The sequence below is a fragment of the Macrotis lagotis genome, chromosome 4 (genome assembly GCF_037893015.1).
Source record: "Macrotis lagotis isolate mMagLag1 chromosome 4, bilby.v1.9.chrom.fasta, whole genome shotgun sequence".
NCBI classification, from domain to species: Eukaryota; Metazoa; Chordata; class Mammalia; order Peramelemorphia; family Peramelidae; genus Macrotis; species Macrotis lagotis.
This window is the reverse complement of record NC_133661.1, coordinates 186,380,261-186,388,892: the sequence shown is the minus strand read 5'-3', so window position 1 is coordinate 186,388,892 and position 8,632 is coordinate 186,380,261. Positions and strand designations below refer to the sequence as shown.

General features: G+C 35.3%; 1 long non-coding RNA gene across 1 annotated transcript; it reads right to left on the bottom strand.

Moving 5' to 3' along the window:
* Nucleotides 1-249: 249 nt before the first annotated feature.
* Nucleotides 250-7,466, bottom strand: LOC141520145 (uncharacterized). The gene is made up of 4 exons (XR_012477550.1): nt 7,362-7,466; nt 3,722-4,000; nt 1,092-1,683; nt 250-482 (listed from the first exon to the last, which is right to left on the bottom strand). It is a non-coding gene; the product is annotated as an uncharacterized LOC141520145 (long non-coding RNA).
* Between the last annotated feature and the right edge of the window lie 1,166 nt (nt 7,467-8,632).

Genomic DNA, 8,632 nt, shown 5'->3' with positions numbered 1-8,632 from the left:
ATTTCTGTCAAATTTTGTTTATATTTCCTCACCCTCTGATCCCTTGCCAGTCATTGTTATATATATATATATATATATATATATATATATATATATATAGTCAAATTCTCAAGTGTCAGTGAAACTATTTTCTGTTGTCTCAACAACCAGGCCCAGACAATTTCAAAGTTCTTTAGTTTTGGTAGTGGAGAAGTGTTTGACTTTGCTTTGGCCATATTAAAGACTCCATTGAACCAACTGGACTTCAAATTGCCTCCACAAGGACTGGATCTGTTGTAGAGGTTAGCAGTTATTTAAATTCCTACCAGGTGGGTATGTTTGCTTTTTTAGGAAAGAAAGAAACAGTTAAGCTAGCTAAATGCCATGGGAGAAATTTTAAGAAAATCCTCTAGATAAAGTTTTCCTGATGCTTCAGATGTCAGAAGTCTCTTCTGGACTCCCCGCATTTGCAGAATTCTCTTCCTAAACTCATTCTTGCCTCTCTGAAAAAAAAAGGAAATTTTGATATTTTAGACTAGAATCAAAAAGGATGATGGGGGGGGGATTTGATAATCATTTCAAGTCAATGGAAGATTGTTGCCTAAGGGTAACGCTAAGAGCCTGGATATGTAAAAGAGAATGAACTGAATTCAAAGCATGGACATTTAGGTAAAGCATAAGAAAGAATATCCAATGAATGAAGAGCTTGAGAGACTGAAATTAAGAATTTAAGGCAGATCCACTGCTTGGTAATGATGAGAGAGTCAAGAGATGCAGGCAGATAACTTCAAAGAATAGGCAGAAACTAGATCACATTATTTCATATATTCAAGCCAACTAGACTAAAAAACTGTAAGTTAAGTCTAGGAAAGAATTTGAGAAAGAAATTTTTTTCCTTGAGAAAAATCTTAAAGATATTAGGTGAAATGATGCAATAAGACTCAACCTTTACCAAAAAAAAAAAAAAAACTAAAACAAAAAAAAAAAACTAAGACTCAATATTTACTTGGAGATGGGTGGAGTCAGTCAGAGAATAAGAGGTCTTGAAAAAAAAAAGCTCCTGGGGACAGTCATCCAGACAATCAGGAGAGGTCAAAGATTTTTTTCCTTACCTGTCTGATCAGCCTAATTGAGAATCCAAGCATTCTGAATCATGAATTTATGAACTCCTGACTTCTGATATAGGTGTTTCATCTTAGAACAAAAAAGATCATTTTCTTCTATATGCTTAGAGATGGATCTGGAGGCAAAATCCAGAAGTTCCTTCACTAGTGATTAATTTTCAAACATGTTGCTTTGGGTAAAATTTTTTCAATAACTATGTCTGTTGACCTTTTTCTTCTGATGACAATAGTTGTTTAACCAAGAGTATATCTCTTGGAGTATGATACCTCAGAACCTACCATCTGCAGGAAAGTGAGGGCCTGCTGTCCTCTGGTGGTCATTCTGCTCTTACTTCTCTATTTTCTCCATTGTCAACTTCTATTCCTTCTTCAACCCACTCTATGATCTGGTTAATTAGAAGAGCATCAGGGTCATGCTTGGATGATTACTTAGTCTTACTGATATGAGCAGCCCATATTCTCTTTCTGTCATTCAGTTCTGTAATAGCATTCCTCATTCATTGAAATTGCTCTTCTTTGATGTTCCTCATTTGTTACATATTGACCTGTTCTTACCCGTAAGGTACCTTTGTAGTGCTACCTGTGTGATGAAAAATAATAACATAATATTTCTGTCATGGAACTTCTTTCATATTAGGAGGAAACAAGTATACATAATTTGTATGTTTTTCATATTAATTTAAATGCTGTGTAGAGAAGAATCAATAACTGGGTAGTAGTCTGGAAAGGTCTCTTGTGAAAGCATGAAATTGAGCTAAAACTTGAAAGAACAGGGGATTCTAATAATAATGATTATGATAACAATAGCTAGAATTTATATGGAGCATTCAGGTTTACACCATGCTGTGTTGTATGTTAGTTCATAATTCTGTGAGGTTGGTGCTGTTATTATTCTTATTTTGCAGATAAAGTAATTGAGGTCAAGAGATTCACCCAGGATCACACAGTTAGTATGTGCCTGAGGTAAAATTTTAATTGTTTGAATGACCCAAAGTCCAATGCCCTATCCAGTGTCCCAGCAAAATGCTCTAAAAAGTAAAAGTGAAGAGGGAGCAAATTGTAGGCATGGGGAACAGTCTGCAAATGCATGGAGATGGGAGATGGCATGTCATAGAGGAAGAACAGTAAATCAGCTAGTTTGGCTAGAATGTAGAATGGTTGAAGAAAGGAAATGTGAAAGTGGTTTAGATTTAAAGGTTGGAAGTCAATTATGAGGGACATAAAGTAGTCTAGAAAGATCTTGAAGGTCAGAGTTGGATGAACACAGCTTTGTTCAACTAATGAATCTGCCTTATCCAATTGCAGTGTTTATAGTTTAGAAAATGACTGCTGTGAGTCTTCCAAGACTGACCCAGTAGAATGACCTGCTATAAACTCTTTTAGTTATGCTAGATCATAAATATTTAATTTATTAAATGTATTTTATTAAATTATGCTGGCAAAGTCCAGCATAATCAATTATAATGAGTCTGGTTGAGAAATGGTCCATGGGTCTATGCAAGTGAAAGAGTGATCATGTTACTAATAGTTTTTATTAATTTAGTTTTTACATATCTTTAGCTGTACAACATTCATTTTCAGCAAATAGTTTTCATGATTTGCTGATTATCAAAAGGCTAGGGACTGAGCCAAGAGAGGAATCTGTCGCCCAACTTAGTATTACTCCCTCCCTTCCTTCTAACCCACCCCCCCATAGCTGTTTCAAGACACTGCTCTTTATCTGCTCTTCAAGACTTTTTTTTCAAGGAAACTGTCCCAGTGATCATTTGGACATGTGACTGAGCTTGCTGAAAGGGACTATAAAATTATAATGATAGGAAGTATTTTTTAAGATGTCACTAAGAGAGGGTTCCTGACAATGAGTTTTTCCTTTCCCCAATTCTAATTATTTTCATTGAACATTCCCTCAGAACATTTAGAACTTATAACATCTTAGTATCATAGACTTAGAATTGGAAGGGACCTCAGAGGAATCTAGGCCAACTTAATGAGAGGTGAGGAAACTGAGTCTAAGAGATTGAGTGACTTGAACAGTCACATTAGATGGTAGACAACAGAAGTAGGATTTGAACATATTCTTTGATGTCAAAACAAGTTTTTTGTCCATTGTATCACATGATCTCATTACATCTTTAGATAGCAATCTAAGCAAGGAAATCCAGAATTAAACATATCATTCCTGATATCATCCATCTAGAAGAGTTTTATTCTTTCCTAGTGTCAGGAGAACCTGAAGTAGTGGTAGAATCCAACAAATGTCAAGCAAGGTCTCTTGAACAGGTAGACAAAAAGGCCCATCCTTTTGAGCACCTCTGGAATGCAGGTCATCTATATTAGTAGATAAGAACAAAGACATCACTCATTTTGAGTGATGCTCTCTTTCTGCCTTGGAGTCATTTCTTTATAATCTCGTCTTCCTTTTCCTATTTATCCTCCTTACACTGCCTCATATGATTGTTCATACACAGGGTGATCAAACTATTGGCCAACTGACTGAATGGAGTCATATGAATCACAGGAGATAGTGCTATAAATGGGAATCACAAAGCAAATGGGTTGGGAGGGTACCTAGATATTTTGTTCTATCTTCCTGATTTTCTTTCTTGTTCTTTACTTACCCTTTATAGGAGAGATAGCTCACTGATGGCAACTTTCCAACTGATGCTGCTGGGGCTTTGGGTGACTATGTTCCTGGTCACTGCATCAATTCCCCCTGGTTATACTCCTCAGTGGTTCAAGAGGCAGCTTGTGCAGGACACCAAGACCAGCAACTTCACTGACAATATACATTGCACCAATAAGATGAAACAAGTCAATCGGGAAATCCATAATTGTAAACAATTCGGCACTGTCCAATATGACAGCCCTCAGAGTATCAGGGATGCTTGTTCCAAAGCCTATGAAAAATGTAAGAATTCAACAAAGAAAAACTGCAAGGATGTTAAAGCAAAAATTCCTAGCATAAATTGTATATTTTACATTGGTCGTTATCCCTATTGCTTCTACCGTAGCACATCTGAGAAGGGATATTATTTGGTTACCTGTAATTCCCCACATGTTGGCAGATAAAGATAAAAGTAAATTGCTTCCCATGCATTTAGAAACCACCATTTAGGGCCCTAGCCCCATACTTGTAGCTCACTGATTTCTAATCTTCCATTTTTGCTTCCCTTTCCCCCTTTTTATTTCAAGATGCACTATAGATATCAGTTATCTTGCTTTTGTTCCTGACCAAATCTCTGTAATCCTATTTTTTTTCCCATTAACTTATCAGGAATTCTCCTGGAAAAGGTTTTTAGGCACTGGGTTTCCCTTTCTGGATGATGTTATCAGGGCATGAGAATCTCCTATTACTCTTTAACCGGATGCTCATTGATAAAATTGACCTACCTTGTTCTCCACCCTAACAATAGTGTGGAATGGAATAGTCTATCTCTCCCACTCCTCCCTATCTCTTCACCTGTCCCATCTTTTCTAACACCTTAGATATAAATAGAGGGAAAAGGAGGAAGTAGATAGATATGCTTTTATTCTAACTTTTTGTCTCTTCTTCACTATGCTCCTTAGTTCATTCTTGAACAATATTGTTTTGAACCTTTGGGTATTCTTACTCAGGGTACTGCCTCTCATCTTTCTTGAATTATGATTTTCTCTCTTTAAAATGTAAATTCCAGAGGACAGCTAGGTGGTGCAGTGGATAGAGCACTGGCTCTGGAGTCAGGAATACATGAGTTCAAATGTGGCCTCAGACACTTAATAATTATCTAGCTGTGTGGCCTTGGGCAAGCCACTTAACCCCATTGCCTAGCAAAAAAAAAATGTAAATTCCTTGAGGGAAGGGATTTTCCTTTTTGCTTATACTTTTATCCTCAATGAGTGGCACCTAGTAATTACTCAATAATTGCTTTTCTAAACCTGGAAAGACTTATATGAACTGATGCAGAGTGAAGATACCAGCACCATAAGAGCATTATACACAGTATGACAAGAAATGGTAAATGACAGAAATTCTTAGCAGCGCAATGATCCAAGACAATCCCAAAGGACTCATGATGAAAAATGCTAACCACTTGCATAGAAAGAATTGATGGCATCTGATTGAAGACTGAAGCATATTATTTATATCTTTTTTCTCTTTCTTTCTTGAATTTTCTTCCACAAAATAAGTAATATGGAAATATGTTTTAAATTTTTGCATATATAATCTACATCAAAATTATTTACTATTTCAGAGAAGGAGAAGAAGAGGAAGAGAGGAATAGAATCTGGAACTCAAAACTTAAAATGAATATTAAAATTATTTTTCCACTTAATTTGAGAAAAAATAAAATATTTTTAAACTTGGCTTTTTCTATCTTATCTTTCTATCAACTAACTACATGTAGAATCAATCTATGTAGATTATCTAGCTATATATTCCTGAGAATGGAAGAAATTAGTGTCTCTCAAGATTTAACATATCACAAGTGAACAGGAGAAATCTCATCCTTTCCAACAGTACTGCAAGAGTAGTCTATATGTATTCTGCTGGCTTCAATAAAGTCTTTTTGGCATACAACTATGACAATGTTGTGAATAAAGGGATAATTTGATCTATGATTTTCATTGATAGAGGGAACTAACTCCCAGTTGAGGGAATACCTTCTACCAATGAGTGAACTCCATCTACTTTGCCTTCTCTGAAATTCATAGTCTTGGAGAGTTGCCTAGATCATTGAGAAGTTAAATGGCTTGTCCAAGATTACTTAGTCAGTATGTACCAGAGCTTCCTGGTTTCCACATGAATCTTCTATCCTCTGAACCAGTCTGCTTCTTTCATTACTAGCTATTGCAAAGAGAAAAGGGGGAAAGAGACCTGGGCAAGCTTGGAGTCAGGGATAAGAAGCAAGAGATAGATAACTCCATTTTCCAATTAGTTGGGGATTTTTCCAAAGAGGGATTTTAATAGTGGTATGATCCTGAAGCCAAAGTGGGGAGGAGTTGGTGACAAACATTATGGCTCCAGATCTAGATAACATGATGTCATGGAAGGGCTACTTCTTAGTAGGAAGGATAATTGAGAAGAGCAAATGACTCCACTCTTTGGAGAAAAAATGTTTAGAAAACTGAAACCACCCAGACATATGCCAGACATATGGAAAAATGAGAAGGGTTGCTTTCATTAAGTAATTACTCAGCAATAAGCACTTACTAAGTATCTATGTGCCAGATATTATGCTGGGAGCACAACTGCAAAAGCATAATCATGTAGTCTATCTGGGAAAGGCAGCAATGTCATCTATAGATATATTCAAACGTGATTGCAGAGAAAAGGGATCACTAAATTATGTCTTCTATTCAAATGTAAATTTAGTTTTTCTTCTTTTATCCTAGTTACTATGGAAAAACCCATCAAAAGTAATTTAGCTAATCTTAGGCAACTTGCATACTAGGAGAGTTGAAAGTCATGTTGACCTTGAAGATCAATACTTGACCCAACATGACTATATGTTTTTTGTATACTAAGTAACTGTGGGAAATGGCTTGTATTCAGGAGTGCATGTGCCCTAAGGAGATACTTTCCTTTATGTGTCAACAAATCATTTTCCCTGTGAAGGCTTGTAACAAAGGGGAAAAAAACAAACTTTTTGTCTTGTATTCTTACTAAAAAGAATAGCAATTCTATTTTTCACATAAGACATGAGTGTTTTGTTGTATGGTTTGAAAGGAGGTAGAAATCTATAAACCCTTCCACCACTCCCACTGCTTTCTCCAAGGGAGACTGTTTCCTGCTAGCAAGGGAAGCAGAAAATTGGGGTCATACACATTACTTTTCTGCACTCTTTTAGAGAGAAGATATTGGGCTATAATTATATCTGTTTCCTGCTTCAAGGAGTAGAGTACTAGGCAATGTGATTTTCATATTCAAGCTTAATTTTGGTTCATTATTTCTTAATGGGGGGAAGGAAGATCCAAGTTTTATAACCAAGACTTGACTTTCTTCTCCCTCAAATAATAAAAATAATACAAACAGTAAGTGGCAAAGAAAACCATTTGTTTAAGTGGATTTCAAAGCAGAAATCTGACAAAGTATATATAGGAGAATATAAACTTGAGTATACAGAATAATGGGGCTCTTTCATTGGAAATAAAGTTAAGTCAGTTCAACCGAAAGAGAAAGTGTCCCAGATTTTATCCAAAGTAAAATTCCCTAAAATCCCTAGTGTAGTAAACTAGGTAGAGGGATCTAATGAAAATTTCTAGTTTCTTTTACATTACCTTCTTTCCAGAGTCTTATTCTGCTTTCAGGTACCTGAAGATGGATTTAGTACCATCCATTTGCTCCCAAAGCTGGATGCCAGAGAAAGGTATCTGAAGCAACTGTAAAATCTGAAGAGATGCAAAAGAGATCTAAAGAGACTCAAGAGCCAGATTTGAATGAAAAAAAAGGAAAGAAACTTGGAGAAACTGGAACTCTTCTTTTTCCTGCTCTCTTTTTCCCATGTCTCATGAAGATGCAGGGCCTTGATCTCCAACAATAAGAAGAACATTTCAAACCATTCGGCTTTGGGACTGGGGATGCATTTCTCCCTTTGTGGTCCCTTGCAAAGATCAACTGGTAGAATTCCAGAACCTTTAACTATACAGTATAAATATAAGCATCAGACCTTTAAAACAATAAGGGTGATTTTCCTGTCAATCCATGTAACAAACTTCCAAAAATGTTAAAACCAAAATAAATAAATGCACAGCATATAGTACTGTATACATTACACTATTCAAAGTAAAACCTGGGAGGCTACAACTGGAGGATGACTATATACCTAACTACCCAGAGAATATATCATATGAACATTTCAAAAATAGGAACTGATATATTATGTACAACAATTAAGCAAAAACAGTAGATCTGGCCAACAAAGCAAAATTAGCTAGCTACAACAATAATATTATCACTTGGCTTCCATATAAAATAAAAGCTAATTGCCAACAGTGATATGTATGCAAAACAAGAAACAATTACTATGGCACACACACATAATATAAAATATAATCAAAGAAACAAAAGGAAAATTAGAAAAAAGTATAAATTATAAAAGTATAATTATTCTGCAGTAACTTACAGCAGTAATATGCAACTACATTTGTTGCTGGTGTTTAGTCCTCTCAATTGTGCCTGACCCTTGTTGAAGATTTGATAGACTTCATTTGAATGTATCTTGGAGTTTTTTTCTTTCATGTTCATTTATGACTCATTCAAGCATTATACTATTGTGAAAATATTCATTTATTTCATTTACATTGTTGACTCTTTAGGCATATAGTTGGACAGAACAATTTCTGATAATATACTTCTTATTCAATTGTTGTGAATATTCCTTTGTATTTTTTTTATTTTCGTGGTCTTGTCTTCTTCTTTCTTCTTTTTAATTAAATTAGCTAATAATTCATTTTTAAAATTCAATTAGATTTTGGTATTTGATTTTGGAGTTTTAAAATTTGTTAGTTTCTAGTATTCTTAGTTACTTTCCCAGTTCATTGATAATGTT